General features: G+C 36.1%; 1 protein-coding gene across 2 annotated transcripts in view; it reads right to left on the bottom strand.

Moving 5' to 3' along the window:
* LOC105449998 (GATA-binding factor A-like) overlaps positions 1-17,327 on the bottom strand; it is a 45,806-nt gene extending 28,479 nt beyond the window's left edge. For both annotated transcript variants that reach the window (XM_011689532.1, XM_011689533.1), the window contains exon 1: positions 16,098-17,327. The gene's annotated coding sequence lies outside the window, so the exon portion shown is untranslated. The remainder of the gene's footprint in view (positions 1-16,097) is intronic.
* Positions 17,328-22,781: the final 5,454 nt, after the last annotated feature.

Below are 22,781 nucleotides of genomic sequence, written 5' to 3'. Positions count from 1 at the left end.
TTTAACGAATCGAGCCGCGCGAACGTTCGTCTCGATGCAAACGATTTTACCGTTAATCGGCTTACGCAATCGGCGCGATATATCGAAGCCGAACACGCGAACACGCGTGCCGCGCCTTGAAATTCGAAAATTTCCAAAGCTGCGAATTGTTTGGAAATCATAAATCGAAGAACGTGTATTGCATTCTAAATTAAAACGTACTCATAAATCACAAACGTTACCAATTACCAAATCTGTACAAGTAATAAATTTTTAGTTAATGTAGCACACGAAAAACACGGATTGAGGATTTATATATCGGCAACAAAAAAGATAAGCGTGCCACAACGATTATCTTCTGGATCATAAAACAAATGTTAAGTAAAGTGTCTCCAAATTGACATGCATAAAGCGTTTCTCTTCCTATCTCACACTTTCGTCCAATATATGTTGGCACATAGCACGCGATCCAAGGGAAATGTGCGCTCTCTATGGCATCTGAATTACGCGTGCGGAATCAGATAAGAGCGGAAGTTGCGCCGAAAAAAATGCGTAGAACGAGAAAAATTACAAATTTCGAATTTCGATGCACTCGCCACAAGTTTCATGGTCGTCGTGCGACATTCCCGCTGACGGAGATGCATTAAAGCGAGATGGGAATTCAACGTAGAGTTTTATTGAGATTTAATGGAGTTATCGGATTCTCTTCTATCTCTCTTCCCTTCTCCCTTCTTTCTTTCTCTTTCTCTTTCTATTCATGGTGTCGAGACGAAGCTGCTCATGCGTGCGAATTTATGGCCCACGCTGATGACTTACCCTTGGCCGCTGTGAGAATCCGCCCGAGGGTGAGCCAGGCATGGTCGTAACTATCGGCCGATCGCGAGCCGATCACGCAGGTAATATTGCGCGCGGCGATACAATTTAACTTTTCGATGTGCGATCGCATGGGCGCCGCGAAAGAAGGCTACGTACATGAAGTACATGCAAACAGGAGATCATGCATTTTACTTTGAATATCACGAATATTAAAAATATTATTTTAAAAAATTCATTGGTTTCAAGCACTGATGAGTTTCGAATTATAAATCAAACGTAAATCACTTTTTCGCAAATTGAATTACTTGCATGAATATAGATAATGAAAACTTATTTTTTAAATAATTTCTTGGGCTTTATTCATGCAGAATTTATATTACATTTTGTCTTGATAAGTACGATATTTTTAGTTAACAATAAATAGAAAACTTTAAATTTGTAAGGCATTTAAGATACATTTTTGGTGACGCTTATGCAACTTCCTAAGGAAAATCCTGATCCGACTAATACGTACGATTATGCCTGTGGGCTTAAAACTACGCCAGTATCCGTCGACACGAAGACGTAATTAATTAACGTCGCGCATGATCGATCGCGAATTAATGCAATCTCGATGGAGACGCGATAAAACATTTTCCAAGTGTAACGATACTCTTGACTCTCTTTGTTACGCATGAAGACCCATATAATCATTCTGCCATTTCACTTCTTTAGTGATCGATAATCTTGGGCGTATTTTATAATAAATATAGAAAAATTTTTTTGTAGTTGTGCTTTGATACTAAAGAGAAACAAATATGTTAATTCTAAAGATAAAAAAATGATAAATGTATACATATATATGGATACGAATTATGGATCGAAATGTATATACGCATCTTGACCAACTGTCAATATCGTTGTAACAATTTTACAATAAGTGGGAAGGGATATTAAATGCAAATTTGTACAGAAGGATTGTGACTTCCTCAACAATCACAATATTGGATCGAATGTCGATATAATGAAAGTCAATATTATGAGGCAAGTACGCATTGCGCTCATCTGCATGCTCGCGATATCGTCGGAATGCGAGTTGATATGTACTCTATCGTATCGTAAATCCTATCGGAGAGTTGCCGCGTAAGAGATTCAGAACGTTGTCGGCAACCCTTTACCTACGCGTTCCTCGCAATGCGTGATACTTCACTCACTTCGAAGGAGGCAGTTCCGTAATTATATATGAACAATATAATAATACATTTTAATCCTTCCAATATTCTGCCATCGGACAAGCGTACGACAGATAGCGAATTTTTTTGAATATTGAGCTTTGAAAAGAAAATTTTTTTCTATATTTTCAAGATATTTTTATTCCGAAAATTTCATCCCCTTTTTGATTGTACTGTAAATTACACTTTACATTCCATTTTACACACAAAAGTATTATTGACTTTAATAATTACAGAGTCAATCGCGAGCAACGAGAGACATCCCTACGAATTATCGAGAGAAACCGCGGCTCGCGCAATTAGCGGCTCGCAATAATTTAAGCGGGTTCAATTAATGCATCTGTGCGCCAACGAGAAGCGCACCGCTGAGCTTCGCAGCTAGGCGAGCGAGCAAAGCTTCTTTAACATGTTCTTCCCAGGCTAGTAATTAACACCATGATACTCAGGTGGTCGTACTGTTTGTAATTCATTCAAGTAGTTGTGTATTTTTTAATCGGTATCTTCGTGAAATTTTTGCATGGAACGGATAAATCGACAAATGTTTCGGAGATTTAAACGTTAAACGATTCCAAGTCTAGAGAATGAAACAAGCCTATTTTTTTTCAACAAGAGTATGCGTATTTAGCATGCTGTTCTTGCCACTCGGGATAGACGAAGGAATGGTGGAAGAGCACGATGGCGCTTAATCTCATCGAAATAACGATAATGGTCAACGTGTACGTTACATATCTTATCCCCCTCTATGTGGAAACAGTTATATCCTCGCGGGACGAACGACGGCTCCTGCGGATTTATGGAAGTGGACGGTGTGGCAGCGCGAGGTAAAATGCAAGCGCGGCTGCATATGCATATATACATATATATGTACGTACGCGTGCATATATTTACGCATCGTCGTGCGCCGCGCGCCGGCTGGCTCACCTTCTCAGCGAGAAGGAGGTGTTTGCATTGGCCTAGTGCCGAGGCGCGTTCGCAAGGCGAAATTAATTACCCCGTCCTCCGACGTAACGGGTCTTCGGCCGATACTGAGAGAGAACGAAAAAGGTAGAGAGGCGAGAGAAAGAAGGAGAGGGAAAGAGCCCGGTCGGCACTGCATCCGATACGATTTTATCAGATTTTATTGCGGATTTACAGTTGCCGGAAAACAGCGGGGCTGCGCTTGCTTTCGAGAGAGTGTCGGGATTAGCCGCGGTAATCGGCCGTAAATCTGACGTATGACACTCGGCGCAGCCGCCGCCGCCGCCGCCGCCGATCCCGGGTGTCGATCCGCATGTGGATCGAATTGCGATCGAGATCGAGTTGTTCGAAAGAAAAATCTCGTAAACGCGCATCGCTCGTTCATTTACAAGTATGCGCTGACTTCTCATTGTCCTATAAGGATCACCATTTCCAGAATCAGCATTTTGTATTAGATTAATACGTACACATATATGTAATGAAATTCAAAAGAATTTACAAGAATTTTGGTCGATAATTAATTACTTTAATTTCTGAAAAAAATGAGGACCAAGATCTTAGAAGAATATCTAATGCCATTAAATAAATCCAGATTTAATTAATAGATAATTAATTAATGCTTTATATCGAAGATTATAAATCTAGATGACCGATTTTAAAATATCGGGGAATCGAAGCGAGGGCAAATCGATAACTTGATAACATCATGCCACATCGTTAACATTCTTAGCAGTGTATCGTCGCCTGCAATTATGCAGAGCGAGATACTTTTTAATTCACACTTTGCAATATATGTGGCCACAGCAACTTACGACTCGCATCTGTGTCAAATTATTTACATGGTCGTGGCGCGGGAGCTTCGGAGAAGATCCCGCGTGCATAAAAGTGGTGCATATTAACTCGGCCTTTTCCATCTTGATCTTGACGATTCGCGCGACTAATTGGCAATACTTCGATCGTTCTCACTCGCATTTAATCGCGGCAAGTAGCGTCGTGCGAGCTCTCGCAGTCTCTCGTAATTATGCATGCACGCTGCAATGCGTAGTAATAAAGGCCAGATTGGGAGGGACTTATCGATTTCGATCAGGCCGCTTCTCCTGAAAGAAATCCAATTCACTAGACTATTTTCTTTTTTTTTTTCATTGTACATCTTATTGGTATACACTGCCATAGACACACACGCACATGCGTATATACGTATGTGTTTTCCTGCGGATGTTTGGCAGAGACAGCTCCAAGGCGAAATAAATTTTCTCACTCACACATTCGTTCTTTCGTTCACTAGATCTCATATTCGAAAAGTGTGATCGTGCGCATATACGATGCGCACGTATACACGCACACACGAGAGTGCATCTCGACTTCCAGCGAGCTGGCGGCCGACCGTCGAAGGTGTTGTTATAATTTACGATTATGCCGACTACATAGCGCGCGAAGAAATAGCGGCTAACCGGACAACTCGCGCCACACGGACAAATGATCCGCGGACACCGAAGAAACACCGGGCGTTTGTCCGCCCTGCTAACGACGTCGTCGTCGTCGAGGTCGATGGAAGGCGGAGGCGTGTTAAAAGATCCGACCCTCTCGGTTAAAGTGTTAATTAATCTCGCGAGTTAATGGCGATGTGTATATCGTCCTTCGGGACGTTCGCTTTTTAGTGGACTTTACTTGAGTTTGGAGAAATCAGCAACTCGGTGCTGAGACTATCCTGTCGAGAGCATTAAATTTTAATGGATTTTCTCGTCACTTCGGAAACTATGAGTAGCGTTGAGGTTGATACTGTTGCTTGATACGTTTATTCAAGATCACTTTAATTGTAAGAAATTGAATCCCGCTAACTTTCTCCTTTTAAATATTGTATTTTAAAATTATATAATTAATAAATTTGTTGAGAAAGATATATGGTTTCAATTAATGCTCATATATCTTTTAAACTCATTACTCTTTAAAATTTTATTCACGCTACTTTCAAAATAAATGGTACATATATTAGATTGCAAATGTCATCAGCAATAGTTATTGCTAATAATATTCTCAGTGTAATATATGATGATAGAGTGACATAACATAAATGAAAATAAATAAAAAGTTATTATAAAACGTCGAAAAATAGGTATTAGCTCTCAAACATATATGTACCTAGATTCATGTTGAGATTAAAATATCAAATTAGACTTTTATGAATTGAAATATAACGAATCATATGTATAATTGACATTAGAGAGCTTCTAAAAATGACATATGTTTATTATATATCTAAAGGAAAAACAAGGCAAAACATTAAAGTATCTTCCTGCGCTGCTAGTGGACAGTTGGCAGGACATACGTCGACAGTTATAACGCGACGGGCCGTTTGTGGGATCGTTTAGAGATGAGTCCTCTCCTTAAATAACGATCATAGATCTATAACTAATGTAACTACGAGAGAGCAAGACATGGAAAAGAGATAAATATAAGTATACATCCTGGAACTTTTCGCTTCAAGTAGACGCTCGTAATTATGAAAAAACTGAGTGTATGTTATCGTATGTTCATATTTCATTGAGATGTACGATTAGTGCACATTATGTATATAGTCCCAAATAAATATTAAAACACTACTTAGCTGTAGACGAGTGACAGGAAATCATTACACGGATATATCTTACATGTAGAAATTAGTCCATTGTAGAGCTGTGATAGTTATCAATGTAATAAGAAAAAGGAGACAGGAAGCCCTTATTATAGAACTATACAGAGAAGAGAAAAATATTTTTTTAATTATATCAAAAATTTATAATCAGTTTCTCCATATTCATTCATTTATTTATATTTCACATTCAATTTGCTATGTCAAGTAATAATTTGAATAAAGCATTTATGCGGATGTTTTATCGTTATATTAAAATCTTAAATGTAATAGAGTCAAACACTATATCTTAATCAGTAAAAATCAATAATTTCTAATTAATGTGGTGGAAATATTTCAATTTGTGTGCGAAACCGACTCGTTGGAGAATATTTGAAAGCAAAACCAGCGGCGGCGGCCAGGCAATTTTCGGTAAATATCAAATCTCAATAGCTCGGCAGATGAGCTTTCGCACCGTTCCGTTCTGCTCGTAACTCTCGTCGTTACGAGCGTACACACGCGTGTAACTACAACTCACGTGTCTCGCAAGTTACGTATAATCACTTACAGAGAGAAATAAGCTTGTCCTTAGGCATACCGGGTGTCACCAGCGCGGCGCGGCGCCCGGTGAGCGCGCGGCATCGGAGGAGATGGGTGCGGCCAAGCTTTGAGCGTTTAGAGAACGTCCGCCGGTCATTGCCCAGCGAAGGCGCGTTAAATTAATGCCAGTGCGACTCCGAGCTCGTTTCAATTTATCCGGGCAAGGCGCGAGAAACGGAGAAAAAAGAAAGGAGGCGAGAGGGCGAGAACTTCGTCGATAGTCTCTTCGGAAACCAGCTCCTGCGAACGAGCGTGACCGCACGCCGATTTTTTTCTATGTATACTTTGCCTGCGCGTTGGACATTTAAATACAAAAATATTCGAAACTTTTTGTTGCAAATTGTGATCGATTGTTTAAACTTGTCTCCACGTTCAAATGTATCTCTTCTCTAACTAACACCTATCTGATGAATACCCTTTTCAAATCTTTAATTTCTGATTCAAAAAGTTAACGTATCTAATATTACACTTAATAAAAGTAAAAATCTTTTCTGAAACTGAAAAATTCGTGGATTTTTTTTTTTAAATAATCGGTTATTTATCGTTAGAATCGAAGTATATAAATTTACAAACGATTCGAAAATTTATATAAATAATGATAATAGACTTTATACTACTCTATGAGCTCTTTTTTTCGAGTAATATTCATTGACTGATCCTGCATTCAGCCGATTCGAGGCTCTCACGAATTTTATGTCGCTAATACGGTACGTACAGGGCGAAACCAGTTTGTCGGCGCTTTCGAGCGCCTTCAAGGCGGCGATGTCGGATGTTGAGGACAGTGGACAAGATCCCGGAAAGCGTCCCTCGGACCGGATCAAAGAGAACAGCCGGATGAAGACGAAGAGGGTACGCGGCGGCGTGAGCGAGAGGGCGAGGGGCGATCGCGTGAAAAAAGGAGAAGAGAGGATTAACGGACAGCTCCCTGAAAATTACATCGTCGGCTAATGAGACGTCGTGGGCCCGATTGGGCTCGACTCGAAGTTGAAGGAGCGAGATCGACCGACAAACCGAGAAGGATCGACGACGCGACTTCGCTTCGGATAGTATGAACGAAGGATCGTCCACTCCGTCCCGAGTGCAGGTGTGCGCTTAATCCTTTCGTCGACAGTCTGCACTTCGATCTTTTCATTTATAGTTTTATTCTATTTATTAAATAACAAGTGCAAACCCATTTGCCACAATACCGGTTTTTAACGCGCCAATCTTCCAATTTATTCCAATTATTGTTTCTTCGAAAGTATAATAATTATTTCATTAGAAGAAAAAATATTTGAGTAAAAAAAGGAAAAAACATTTTATACATTGTTTGTTTAATTGTTACAGGTCTATTATTTTATTAGTAACATAATCACTAACTTTTATTATCTTATTTTAGTTACAGCACCGCAAGAAGCTGTGCAGGTATTTTAATAAACATCTACAAATTTTTTCGATTATTTTTTATTGATGAACATTTTATGCGTTTATTGATTTAAATTAGAATAGCGCGAATTTTATTCGTAACAAATTATGTTGGTTATCGCGTGTAAGTGTGTGCGATCTTATAAATGCGCGAGACGATCATTATTGATCTTATCGATCGTGCCGGTCAGACAGCGTAGCAATATTATTATTGCAGAAAGTCATCGCGATTCTTATCGATTCATAAAATCATTAATGGTCATTTTATGATCTCCCGTAAATATGAATGCGATGCCTGGTAAACGGCACCGTGTCGAAAGTGAATCAATCTCCTTTTCACAATCCATTTATGATCGTCATATATACCCATTGCGTGAAAATTAATTCTTTCTGTTATATATCATAATATCTATTACTTTAATTATCTTATTATTGCTATACGATAAACTTTTTTTACACAAAATGTTAAGTATAAATGTCAATATGACATAAGCTCTTGTTTCTTCATCAGCTGAGCCAATAATCTGGTTATCCTCAATTTACTCGATACTTCCCTATGTCGCTACGTGACCGTCGGAATCGGCGTTTAAATCGCCTCGCGGTCTCACTTTCGCGCGTAACACGATGCGAGCGCGTAGTGAACTTGAATTCCTATCTCGCATGCGTATCTTCACACTGATCCGCGACTTTATTCGCCATTCTCGAGTTTCGGGAGCAAGCGATCGCAGATCGAGGTAGATCGGGATACCGACGATGCTCGCGGACCTGATCTCGTGATAATTTCTTCCGCTACCGGATTGCTTCTTGCGTGAGCGAGAAAAAAATGCAACTCGCGGCCCCCCTTCTTCGTGGCCTCAAGAAAACCGGGCAATATAATCCAGATTGTATCTAGGGCGACCAACCAACGTGGGCGAAGCCACGATGTGGATGTGATTGTCCATGTTTCTGTGCGCATGGGTGTGGTGCAGTTTCAATATCTGTAGAGTTAGCACCTCTTTTTAAGATTTAATATAATTGATAAAACTCTGTTCTTCTCCAAAGAATTTTAGCATTTCTGATGCGAAAAGAGTTTCGGCGATTATAGAGAAATACGAAGGTATAAAGTGCTTCATATTTTCGCGCGCGCAGATTGGTGATAATAATTTTACTTTAATTATTTATTATTTTGAACATTGGAAAACAATCGTTCGACTCTCATGCAACAACCGTGCAATTCTCGAGATATTCTGAGTTTTACTTTCAATTCCGCAATAAAAACAAATTTGTGTAGGTTTATTCACGTGTACACTGGTGTATTACGAATGGTATTACGAATCGCATCAAACCGTGCATCGAGAACTGGTCTCGCGAGTTCATTGTTCCACTTTTGGCCCTCTAGATTGCGGATATTTTTGATATTTTATTTCATAACCCGATTAATATTTAATTTTACACAATTGAAGTTTATTGTTGAAATAAAATGATCGAAATGTGGACATGCATCTATTGCGTGATAAAATTAACGGAAAACAACAATAATAATGACTCGAGACATCGAAGATATGACTCGCGTAATCACCGGATATACTATACCACATACTGATATGAATTTCACGTTAATACATGTAACTAAAGTAAAATAAATAAATAAAATTTTCTTCTCCATCGCTTAATAATTTAAATAATTTTTCTTTTCGATTCCACTATGTTTTTTTATTCACTTGTAATGTAAAAATCAGCTTATAATATAATATATAAATGACTTTTATTAGTGAAAGGCAATAATGTGTTGACAGGCAAAATTACCGCGGTTACGGAAAAATGTATTTATTTTGATACTTTACAGAAATTAAGACATGCTTAATTTGTTGTATGTACGTTCTTCACTCTCTCCCTGATTTGTCGGCAACTGCGTAACATTTAATTAAATTCATTATTAAAACACATGATGCTTATTTGGATAAACATTTATTGTGGATAATATTAACAAGTTCCTGATTCTATATTTAATTTATTAATAGTTGGAATTCTTTAATCGTAATTTTAATTTAATATGTGTGATTTTTATTTTGTGTGTGCTCTAAATAGCTTATACACGAAAATGAAAAAGCGGGCACTTTCACCGAAAAATCTCCGAAATTTGCGCCTCTCGGTCTTATATAATGATATCGAATCGACTCAACACGCCTACCTAAATTCGGAGGAACAGAGGTGACGTGGTATCCCGCGTTCATAACGGTTTTATATATTCTCCTCTCGGCCATCCCGGTACGCTCGAAATTCGCGTTTGAAGATTAAGGACGAGCAGTACACTTTGAGATCCTTTACCCGATACCCGCATGGATGTCACTTAAATTTTGATTTTTTCGCAATAGCCACGCGAATATGCCGGCGGTGAATTTCGGCCTGCGCTTATTTCTTGCGTAGCGTGTCGAATCTTTCGGAATGCAGTTCGACATGTGACAGAAAGCGGATTCGATTTCACAGGATCGGATCTTGCGCGCGAAGACTGACAATGAGTCGAAGAACGACTCTCGGCCATTATAAACGACAAAGTATTTTTTAGGAATACTTACAATTAGAATCGACTATTAAATTATTTTGATATTATAATTTCAAATTTGTAATCGTCAATAACATCACGCAGTTTGGTATAAAACATAGAAATAACTTGAAGTCTAATCATCATTCAGCTCTTCTGTACGTATAAATATCATAAACGTTGAAATACATATCTTAAACAAATTAATAAGTAATTGAATGGAAATTACCATTGATTTCCTGCAATTTCTTTTTTGTTTTTAGCTACGAGTTATGGGAGGAGGGGAATACCGTTATTATTCCAAAATCCTAGAGGATCCAAAAGATGCCTCTATCTTTTTTTCGATATGCGAGACGTGCTTAAATTCAGTACACTTATCCGTATATAAAGTTGCATAGCGTGCCGTAATGCAACACGTTGGTTTTACGAACACGCGCGGGCAACGAGCACTTCTGCCGTGCTAAGGCGACCCGGTGTAGCGACGCATGAAGGCAATGGCGCTTATTTAAGGCTCGCAGCACGTGGGTAAGGGAGCATTGAAAGTACTTGCTGTCGAGTATCTAAGTGGTTTATGGATTTGCAGCGACGCCAAGTGCCTCGCCGTCGAGGATAAATGTGAGTGTGTGGATGCGTATGATTATCCTAAAGGTTACGCGATTGCGCGATCGTCGTCGTTATGGTTGTTGCTCTTCCACAGAATGACAGCGAATAGTTCATAGCGCAAAGCTTTATTGAACGTCGATTCTACTGGGAAAAACTAATTTTATATTTCATATTTTGTATTTTATATTGAAAGAGCACATTTTTACATTGAGATCACAAGTACACACACACACACACACACACACACGTGCGTGTGTACTTTTTTATATTTTGTTTTTTATAATACATTACTTTTGTTCGAACAGAAAATTCAACTAAATATGATAACGTAATCATGCTATCGATGTATCAAATGAAAATGTTACGGGCGATGCAATATGCATGTACGCCAGTTGTAAGAAAAGAAAGAGAAAAGAGATCAAAGTGCTCGACGGTCGAATCACGACTGTGTCATCTTCAAGCTAGGTTTTCTGTTGGGAACGAGATGAGATGCCGGGCGACAACTAATTAGGCCTAAAAAGTCAACGATCCCTTTCATATAGTTGTGCCATCCTGTATCTACCTACATGATCGTGTGCATACACACGTCACTGTATATATACAGATGGGCAATCACGAATGTGTGCATCCTCGAAGATGTGTAAAGGATCTGATACCACTTCAGATTTCGGTGTGTGGTTTCCTTCCTTCTGTGAAAAAAAACTAGCACTTGTTTTGGAGTGCTTTACTGTAAAGAATTTACTAGAAAACGAAGAATGTTTAGTTTTTTACATCTCCTTCCAACTGCATTCGATCTCACAATAACATATTTAATAATTAAAGAATTAAGAGATAGTCTATGTATTGTAAATATTGTATGTACGTATGTCAAATTATTTCTGTAGTATTTCAAAATTAATAATTTAAAAGCATGCTTTACGAGCCATTGCCTATGATGTCGTGCGAGCACTTTAAGTTACCTAGAATAAAAGTGAAATGCAGGCGGAAGGTGGCCGGTCTCATCGCTAGAAAGATTAGGGACGACTGTTCCAGGCGGATGTGAAGTAATCGCCAAAGAGCACCCGGTAGAGCGATAACCTATCGTAAAGTGGCCTATCGTATAGTAGTATGCTCTGGTCTTGCGTAGCAAACTCGACCAAGTAATTTTCAAATGACGCCATTTGCAAGCTAAATCACAACGCATAATTCCTGCCAGACATGTTATTCGCATGTTCGCGACGTCGATCGTTAAGTTACTCTATAAATCAGCAAATTTGTTAGACATTAGTAAAGATAAATTAAATTTTATTGCTTTCTTATTGACCTTTAAAAAAACAAAGTTTTAATAATTGGAAATGAATTTAATAATTGGGGAAAGTTAATAATTGGAAATGGTGATGATTGTCGATTTTATATTTTGTTGTATTTCGTATTATTGTGATATTATTGATAAAGAAATTCACAGTATATTACTCACGTATATGGTTCTCACACATCGCCATTTTATCAGTACTAAATGACTAATAATATTTCGCTGATAAAACCCACTCTAATTTACATTAACAAAAAATAAGATAAAATATCATGTACACATCTATATGTATATTATGTAACTATAGCATTTGCACTAATTCACAAGTACGTCAATATGAACCTTGTTTCTGATAAATGTTAACACATTTAATTATTTATTATCGTTGGAATGAAACCACTATTATACGTAGTGGAGAAAGAGTGAAAAGTGGAGTTCCACCCGCATGTCACGACACTTGTCGAGCGTTAGCAAGCCGTACGAGCGTAGCTTCGCGATAAAAGACAAGCCCGATACCGAAAACGAGTGGTGTACGAACGTATCGTGATGTAGCGACAGGCATTGTTCCGTGGTGAGAAGCCTACGCGGTCCTGCTTTACGAGCGACTGATAGTTGTACGTATGTCCACGTGGGCACCCTCTTGTCTCGGAAAAATTTACCAGACATCGTGAATTTAAAGTTTTTGTTTTGTTTTACTTAAACAAAAAAATATAGATTTGGCACAAATATTACTACGGTGGAACCCAAGTTTAATTACTAGTTGAATCCTTAAAATACTTATCCGCATTGTCAATTATTTTATATCAGTCATCCATTTCTAATTAATAATATTTTATGATTAGAAAATATATTCTGAAAAGAATTTATTTAAAAATATAAAATATTTAATTACAACGAAATTACTAAATATTATACTCTATAGAAATCAACGTGCTTATCCCGAAATACGATTGATGAATTTTGTTATAATAAAACACATTGTAAAGTGCAATGATCCTATCGCGTTTATTTCAATGGAACATAGCGCGCCATAACACACAAATGGGGCGATGTTAAGAAGTCAATGATAACTTCATGAATACGTATCGCGGTACATCGAAATATGCCGGCACCGCCATTCTTCCACTACGAGTTTTATCTAAACAGCTATTTCCCGCACCGCGATACTGCACATGCGTATATTAACCGGCAACAATAGCCGACTAATTATCTATCTCAAAATGTACGTAATTTTTATGAAGCTTACTAGCTCGACGACCGAAATAGATATTTTTGCACCTACTTATTTAACAAAGTTATTTGTTAATATTTACTTCTTCGTCAGCTTAAATTCAAAATTTGCACGTTATTAATTAATCGCGCAATAAATCTTTAAAGCATAATTGATAATCCCGCTTTCTGGTCTCTGGTCTTTTGACCGAAAAATTAATTTCAGAACTTTTTTAAATATTATACAGTTTAAATGTATAGATTTTAAATATGTACAACAGCTGTAATAATATTAATTATATCGAAATTCTAAAAGTTGTGTATAACTTCATCAAAGATTATTTATTTAAACAACATATATATTAGAAGATATACAAAAGAAGACAAAATCTTTTCGTTTTATTTAAACTGTGATATGGCCACTTATTGTTAGATGATCAAAAATCTATATTCAAGAGAATTTCACAGAGGTTCGGCTGAAGTAAGCTTCAAAGAACGATTGCCATGTAAAATAAAGAGCTTTTAATACGAAGTCGAAGGTTAAGAGTTGATAAAAAAAGAAGTGAAAAATGTTCAGGTAACGAGATCAGACAGCGCAATGGCGATCCTGGAGAATATCTCGTGCAACAGATGCTGGATCATTGACGATGTCTGGCACGGTGTCTTGATAGATAATTCGATATTTATAACCTTCTTTATCTAGAATTCCACAACTGTGTAGATCTGTTTAAATATGTGAGATTCATAAAAATAAATTTATCAAACATATAATTATATTATTATGCTCATTTTAATTTAATGCTAACTGAAAGTTAATCGTACAAACGCGAAAATCAAAAAGTCAATTTTTATTGCAGATACTATAAGGAATATTAATCTTTTAAATAACAGTTCATTATGCACTATTATGTACATTTTATTTTAAGTGTATTTCTAATTCTTTGTCCTATGCAACATGTTAAGAATTGAAGTATGGAAAGATCGTGTAAAGGTATTTCCAATTTTGTTTCAGATAACAAAAGGGGACTAGATAATAAACTATGACGGTAGCTCGTGACTATCGCTTACACCAGATGCGGCGGTAATGTCATGCTATGCAGTAAAATATTTCATATTCTCGATCGTAATAACCGTTAACTGATAATACGATAGGCACGTGGAGTAATTCGCGACTTATCAACAGCAGTCGTGCTTCTCCGAAGAATGTATCAAACTATTTCCTCGCATAGAACACATGAGGAAACTACAATGCGATTATTGGCAATGATAAATTTTTTATTTACGTCATTTTTTCATTTTTTTTTTGCGATTGGTAACTCGCAGTTTAACATTGAAAATGTTTCGAAAATTGTTTAACTCGATGTATTTATCTTTTAGAAGAGTTTGAATTTTTACTTATTTTTTTTAAATACATAACGTGACGAAATTTATTGTTAGAAAACATCATAGTTTTATTAATGTAAAGATTATATCAATTTATATATTAATTTATACAATTTTTTATTTATATTATTTATATATCTCAGTACACTTAAATTTTCACTCTTAAAATACAATGAAATAAAATAAAATAAAATTTGCACGCGCTGTATATGAAAATATATCCTATACAAACTAATTTTTCTTTTAAGTTACAGATTTTATTAGTCGGGAGATAAGTAAAAAATACTAGTCTTATAAAGTCAATTATTGGCATCTACATATCAAATTAAATATTATATTATCCTATCTTCTTTGCATTCCCCCCGAATAATTAACAGTAATGAACGAAATTAATTGATATCGGTCGGGGCAGTTAACATCGAATAGCTCTTACAGTTACAAGGGCTGTTCGATGCTGCCGATACGCTGTTAATCACCGTCGTCTTTATATCACGGATGTTTCATCACGCGAACCACAACATTCGTCATGTATAAACAGCGATTTTTTTCAACCGCGCAATGAGAATTGCGACACTGAGCAATATTACAATAGCCCTTTCAGATAAAGTCTGGAAGTTGTTAGTGATATATATATAAATAATATATATATATATATATATAAATTATTGGGATATCGGTATTCTACTATATCCGCATATCAAAAACATTCATTCATGCCGCAAAAATTGTAACGTTGCGTTTTTATTGAAAACATTAAGAAGCAAACAGAAAATTTTGAAATACTGATAATTTAGTGCTGATACAATATAAATTATATCTAGAAAGAAAATCGAATACATGTTATTTTTCTTTTTTTTTAATTGATATCTCGCAATTATTATTATGTCAATCTACATTCAATAGTGATCCAAGTATTGCGCTTGACGAAAATTTACAAACGCGCAAACGAAGATTGTGCATTTCCGTGAACATGAGCTATCGCTATCGTTATCGTCACTAATTAATGTCAATATGCGGAAACGCTTGATAAGGCTGCATATCCATATAATAAATATACTATGATCGCGATGCAATGTGCATCCTGATAAGCATAACGCTCTGCGCGATGGTCATCCTTATCGGTCTACTTTCTCAAATACAGCAATCGCAATAGAATTGAACGCGACTTGTTGAAATCACTATTTTTGTTTTGAATTGTGCTTATTATTTTCGCTCGGGTGTGTAATCAAATTTATGTTCGCGATTGCCCGACTCGTTATTTGAAACTTTGTCCTAGATGAAAACATAACCATAGGCTGTAGCAAATTAATTTTACGTTGCAGCAAATAGATCCGGCGATACATATATTGTTTATATATTTTACATATCGATTATAGCAACGTATCTTTTGCGATACCAAAAATATTTTGTCTTAATTTCAGCATTAGCAGGATGAAAAGTTTTAACAAAATAATAAAATTCGTAACACTTGTAAAAAAATTTCGCTATCGTAATTGATAGAACATTCGTACTCACATGTTATCAGTTAGTGATTGACATCCTCGTCCTGCCGGAATTTTATACGGTCAAGAAGTCTTCGTAGCAGAAACATATAATTCTCTCGATAGTTTTCTTTTCAACACTCTGTGTCTAATTAATAATTGCGCATGGCAACGTGTCACTTCTCACTATTTTCTCTTGTGTCAATTAAATAATTAGTTGTAGAGAAAGATATTTGTCAACGACATTAATTATTAAACTCAGAAGAAATACTTTATCAGATTATCAATTGTTTCAATCAATATCAACTTTCTAATAATTACGCACTATTTACTTCAACTTGTCTCTGACAATGAGTCGATGAAGAAAAGGCGCCAGACTCCGAGGAAGGTCGCTGTCGCGACGACACGCACTGAGTCACCATGTACTGTTCTCTACCTGCCAAATTCCGAGATCGTTACAAGCTGCAGAAAAATTTCTTCTCAGAAAGATCCTCGTACTTCTGGGTAACGGGGTTTTTATGTCATTCTACATAAAAACTCCAATAAATCTCTGTAAGCTACAAATTCGTCTTTGAATAATAATCGAAAACTTTGAGATGTGACTTTATGTGAATTTCTTTTTGCGAAAATATGACGTATGATTGAAAGTAATGAAAATCTTTATTTTTAAATCACTTTTGTTCAAAGATTCAAACAGTTTTATAGAATGTATAAAATTGCTTTCATTTTTATCTTCAAGGCAGTAATCCAGTTCTATTGAAACATTAGTTGCACAAATAGTCACTGTATTATATTGATAGTTATTTTTTAACAATTAGTATAGTGCATTTTAGATATCCATGTCTTTTTTGTAATTTTCAAAATGTCTATGTATCGTTTCATTCGAGTGTTCTGTCAACTCTAAAGAATATCCTTTACCGTCTATCAGCACGCTCATCACAAAACTAGCTTCGAAATTACACCTTTTTCACAATATTAAGGCATATTGTCACTTCCATTCATCCCTAATTCGACAGTAGTCGTAATTTTCAGGATAAAGTTCAATAAGAACGATGATGATCTGATTCAATTCGGTTTCAAATCAAGTCGGTCTGTTATCTAATTCCGTTAGCTAATTCCTTTAATTTTTAGGGATCCCGGATGATTAGCAATATTTATCGCGTTCTAATCGACCGCACTCGCGTCGTTGTTTGTATATATATGAAGTAACACAGGACACTTCCTCCAAGACGTGGTGCAGCCGGTGACTGCGTCTCTGAAACTGTCCTGGACAGTCACCTCTCCCGTTGGTGACGCAGGATGAGGAGAAGCCGCGGTGCGGGAGGTAACAGCTACGCCGTCGAGTAGAGTCTCTTGGTCTCCACCAGGAAGGGATGGGAGCTTGGAAAGTGAGGGGTGAGGAATACATGAGGACAGGCATAGCTGGGGAGGGACTGTTGGATCGTTAGTGACCGGACTAGGCGGTTCTTCTGATCCGATCGTTGTAACTTTCAGAGGCGGAGCGAATAACGCCCACATGAGGCAACCGGGACCTCGTGTTCCAGGAGGCGGCGACCACACATCCACCGGGATCGGGACTTTCATAAAATCTTTTTTCACCTGCCCTTCCTTTCCTCTCTTCCTTTTCGCCTCTGTCTGCGTTTTCTTCCCCGCTTTGGCGTTCTTTGTCTCCTTCCCTCTCTCTCTCTTTCTTTCTCTTTCGTCGACGATCTGCGTTAGCGTCTCCTTTCCACCTTGTCGCGCCTATAATGTCCGACCAGATCGGACGTGGATAAGAAGGCGCGCCGGATCGTTCCTCATGGATATCTTTGGGTATCCGTACCGCCTTGAGTCTGACTTATGGACTACCTCGGTACACCGTCTGAGGTTTCTTGGCTCACTCGCTCCGCGAGCTTTTTTCACGCGAGTTATTTCATATAAGTGTGTATGCTTCGATCGAAGCCATAATCCGATGTAACTTTTGTTATTAATGAGGTACACTTTATTCTAGTACAGATTGTAGCCAAATAATTCTTTAGAATCACGAATAGTTTGAAATTTCTACGAATTATTAATTCACGTATCACTAAAAATCAAAAGATTGCATTTAAAAATATATATAATGCACGCGCTATTTAAAACTATACAATTGCGTTATCAAAACTTTTATTTGATTATATAACGTAAACCTGAATAACACAAATAATTACGTTATTATCTTTGAAACAATTTCATTATTTGTCATTTTAGTTAAAAATAATTAACTTTTTGTCTATTAATGTCGATGTAGCAATGTATCAAACGATATTAAGATTCGATATTGATAATAATAACGATAATAATAATATAACTTGGAGAACACAAATTAGAGATTACTGACTAATCAGCCTCGTCGTTATTCAGAGGTCTCAACGAGAGAAATACGATCGTGGCTTACTTCGTTAATTGGAAACGTGAGGTTAATTGCTGGTCGATTAGGACGCGATTACTCGCGTTTATCATCGTTACTTATAATAAATCAGCCGCCTGTTCGCAGATAAACGTGCGCGCGGACTTCACGGAACGCCGCGATCCTTGGTAGCTTCGTTGCTTAACTACCAACACGCAACTAGCATTTTTTGTTCCGTATCTTGACTTTGCCGCAAGTGTAATTATTCGCGAATTTTTTTTTAATTGTCACGAATTCAAAGAAAAAATTGGCCAATTATAGAATACATTTATGAGAAAATTCTACAATGATAGTAAGATAATAATATAATTTGCTAGAAAATTAATTCTACTTTTCGGAAAATACGTATATAAAAAGATTTCTTAAAGATATTCGGCAAACATTTAACTTAATTAAGAAATTATAAGATGTGAAGTATATATTTTAATGAAAAATAAAAATACCTTTTTCTACATATGTTAAATATAATGCGTAATTGTTTTGCTATGTAAAAAGCATAAGCGATTGCGCATATCTCGTGATGTATTATACTTATTAAAAATACAATATATGTATTTCTTATATTATGAATTACAAATTCCGATTATAATTTCTAATATGCATTCGTAAACTGAAAATGCGTTCATAGTCAGACAGGTATTACCCATTTTATAATACAGATGTCGATTTCGGAATAATAGTTAAATTTCCCATATGTACGTAATATTCTTTCATGTATCATAAATTGCTAAAATTAGACAATCAACTATAATTGTATTGCAAGTTTTTGATTTATCCCAATTAGATTTCCCGTAACGATTCAACGTAAGTATAAAAAAGTTAAAATTCCTGAAAATAACTATATTCAATAATAACTTATTGATTATATTTTTATGGTTTTACTTTTTATTTCTTGTTATTGGAAAAGAAAATGTAGGGACATAAATAGAAATAAGATTTCTGTTAATAATATAATTAATTTTTTCTGCTAATATTTTTAATTTAACTTGATACCAATACGTTAAACACATCTTAAACACATCTTATCGCTCGCTTTCTAATAAAAAATGCATCAAAGTTGAATGTAGCATCATGTACTTCTATGTAATATCGTAAAATAACAAATGTACAATTTTCATATGATGTCAGATTAAATTGCTTAGAAATATTTTGTCACGTATTAACTGTACGATTAGAGATTCAAGAAGCGGTTCCATCATTATCGTAGACGAGTTCTATTGAAATATACGCGTGTCGAAAAGAGAGACTGCACTCGAGACATTACAACGAAAGACTAATCTTGCTCGCACTATCGCCTCTCGCATTAATCAACCGTATGTAGCGGTAAATTCTTTGTTCTTTGTTCTTTGCAATTATACTCATTGTATCGCGCATAAAATATAAAAGCTGTAGATTTCAATAATTATTATTCATCGTCAATTAAGAGCGCATTGCGTACAGATCTAACTTTTTCGATTCTACTCGTTTTCTGATTACGAAAGAAATATCGATAAAATACGCAGTTATTTTTCCGCAGTTAGTAGATTGTAAATAATTTCATGTAATTAAGGAAAAATAAGATTTATTATTGTATATTTATTTATAGCTCTGATTTTTCGACATGAGCTGTTCCAATATTGCAGATCCGCGATGGATCATAGTCTATTCGGTCCTGTGCATGCCCCGATGAGATAGCAAATCGCATAACTCACGACATATAGCTTAATGGAAACACTCGATAGATAACGTACTCACTGCCCTTTGCCCTAATGGAGTTGACGACGTAAGAGTGATCGCTCTACACGTCATTTGGAAAAGTATTCAACATAAAGCAGGAGCATGCGTGCATCTCTCAGTATGGGGCTGCAGGGAAAACGGAAATAGCGTGCCAGGTAAGAACCTCTAAGTTGATACTTATCGTAATACCGGTAGTTTATATCCATAAGGGAACTGACCTTTTCTTTTCTTTTCCATATCGCCCTTTCTTGCGCGATCCTTGCCTCGAGAAATCGAGGATTTTTCATTTTGATAAGATTAAAGTGTTTACCTTATATCTAGAAAAGTGACGCAACTTTCAAAATACGAACACAAATATCCTGTTTAAATATTTAGCTATACTGTGTCTATTTGTAGTATAATTTCGAGATTTTACAAATTGAATTGCACATTTTTTCCTCTTGTCTAATAAATTATAATAATTTACAGTTAATATTTTTTTTATTTAAGTTTTTAACATTAGGTTTTTACGTTACTGACAAGACAAACAAACGTAGCTTTAAATTCTTAGTCTTTCGGACATCGAAACGATTCCCACTTTAAACTTCTCGAAAATAACTCAAAAATAGAGATATACCGTTTTAAGAGAGATTAGATAGAAAATAAATCCTGTGTCTGCTTAAAAACGACACACAAAGAGCACTAATACGCGTATACACAATAGTCGAAAAAGTATTTTCAAATTCTTAGCTTAGAAATCATGGTATATATCTGCTTGAATATCTTCTCAAAACTTGAAATAATGGTTTCTTTTTCTTCGATGAATGATATGAGTGATCCAAGGAACAACCCTAGAATCAACATTCCGTTGCAGAATTCATCTCTTTGTTGCAGGAATGCTCTGGCTGTAATGGAGCTGTTTTATCTGGCGCCCGAGAGGTTTGTGCTTTATCATAACACGATCTCGGCTACCAATTACGATACGCTAGATATCATCGTCTTTCCATAATCCCGTAGATCTTAGTCATTTCACTTTAGAGATTAAAATACCAACGATACACTAGATAATACTTAAGGAGAGTGGAACAAGCGACTCGTTCGAGGCGTATGCCTAGAAATGCATTTTTGTCCGCAGACGTGGAATGCGAATGGAGCCAAAGTAAGAGAATGTCTCCCCAAGAAAAAGAGAGAAAGAGAGATACGCGGCAAGTTTATCAAAGTTTGGTCTGAGTCGTATAGTCGATTGAATTAACGAACGGCACTTTAAATCCCCTTTCAATCGTAAATTTTTTTTCTACATTGTGAAAATTATGTCGAATTTTTAGAGTCAAATAGCAATTTTTATTCAAATCTAAGATAATCTTTACACACACACACCCAATTTCTCTTTAAAATTTTAGAAAACTTAATATTTTATATTTCTGAAACTGTTAAATTGATCCTAATAATGATCTGGCGCTAATTACTACTGCAGCAAAATTAAATTTATTTAATTTTCGCTACATGTTATGATTTACTTTTTGGATTCGTTATATAAATTAAATCTTTTAGAGGAATTAAGAGACATAATTTATGTGCTCCTTTTATTTTCCTATGACATTATATTTGTTTTTCTCTTTTATATTTATTACATTAATCTATTACTAAAATCACAGCGTAAACTTAACATCAGCTGACATCTTGATATTTTTTTAAGAAACTTTCATGTGATGATGGTTCTTTCATGACAACGAAGCAACATCTAATGGAGCTGTTTCTTCTGGCGTCTCCAAGATTTTTATTTTATCTGAACACGATCTTGGACGCTACCAATTGTCGCGTTGATACGATCTATACAAAATCCTCTCAGCAGTAACGTACCCGCAACAGATTCTGTTGAAACAAAACTGCTACAAAAGAACGTCGATTCTTCCTTTTATTTGTCACACTAGTTTTCGTAATTTGCATTTATAGATATACTTTTCTTTTTAGCTAATTCAATGTTTGTTGTGAGATCTGTACAGCTTGTTTATTTAAACCAATAACGAAACAGTTTGTAACAATATATAATTTATAATGTATACTAACATTTAAAATATGAAAAAAGAAGGAATAAAAAAATTAAAAAATTATGCAAAGAACTTAACAGTCTAACTTGCATCAATAGAACGTAAATAATACATTCTTCAATGCTAAACGACGCGCGATTTACAGTAAAAATTAAATTAATGTGCTGCAAATATAATACGAAACAGTGAGAACGTATTTTTTGCATTATATTGATAAACCGCAATTTCATAATCGTTCATTCATAACGTGACATTAGCCGAAGTGTGTATCCGCCGTTTATAATCGCAGATACATATGAGCTTTAATAAATTGACTATATGTAATCTTTCTCCGCGACGATCAAAATACCTAACGCTCAGTTAAAAGATTCTCTCGTACTCTTCAAACGCTCTCGACACTCGATATTACAGTTGTAGGTGCAATCATCAAGTGATTCGTGAATGCGTGCCCTCGTGAGCGACTCGTAAACCTTTATCGGGTTGTAAATTCGATGTTCAACTACCGAAATATTTATATCGTGCTTTTTCGATCGATCGATATACAAAT

This window comes from Wasmannia auropunctata, unplaced genomic scaffold (genome assembly GCF_000956235.1).
Source record: "Wasmannia auropunctata unplaced genomic scaffold, wasmannia.A_1.0 LD336069.1, whole genome shotgun sequence".
NCBI lineage: Eukaryota > Metazoa > Arthropoda > Insecta > Hymenoptera > Formicidae > Wasmannia > Wasmannia auropunctata.
This window is presented reverse-complemented; position numbering and strand designations above follow the sequence as displayed.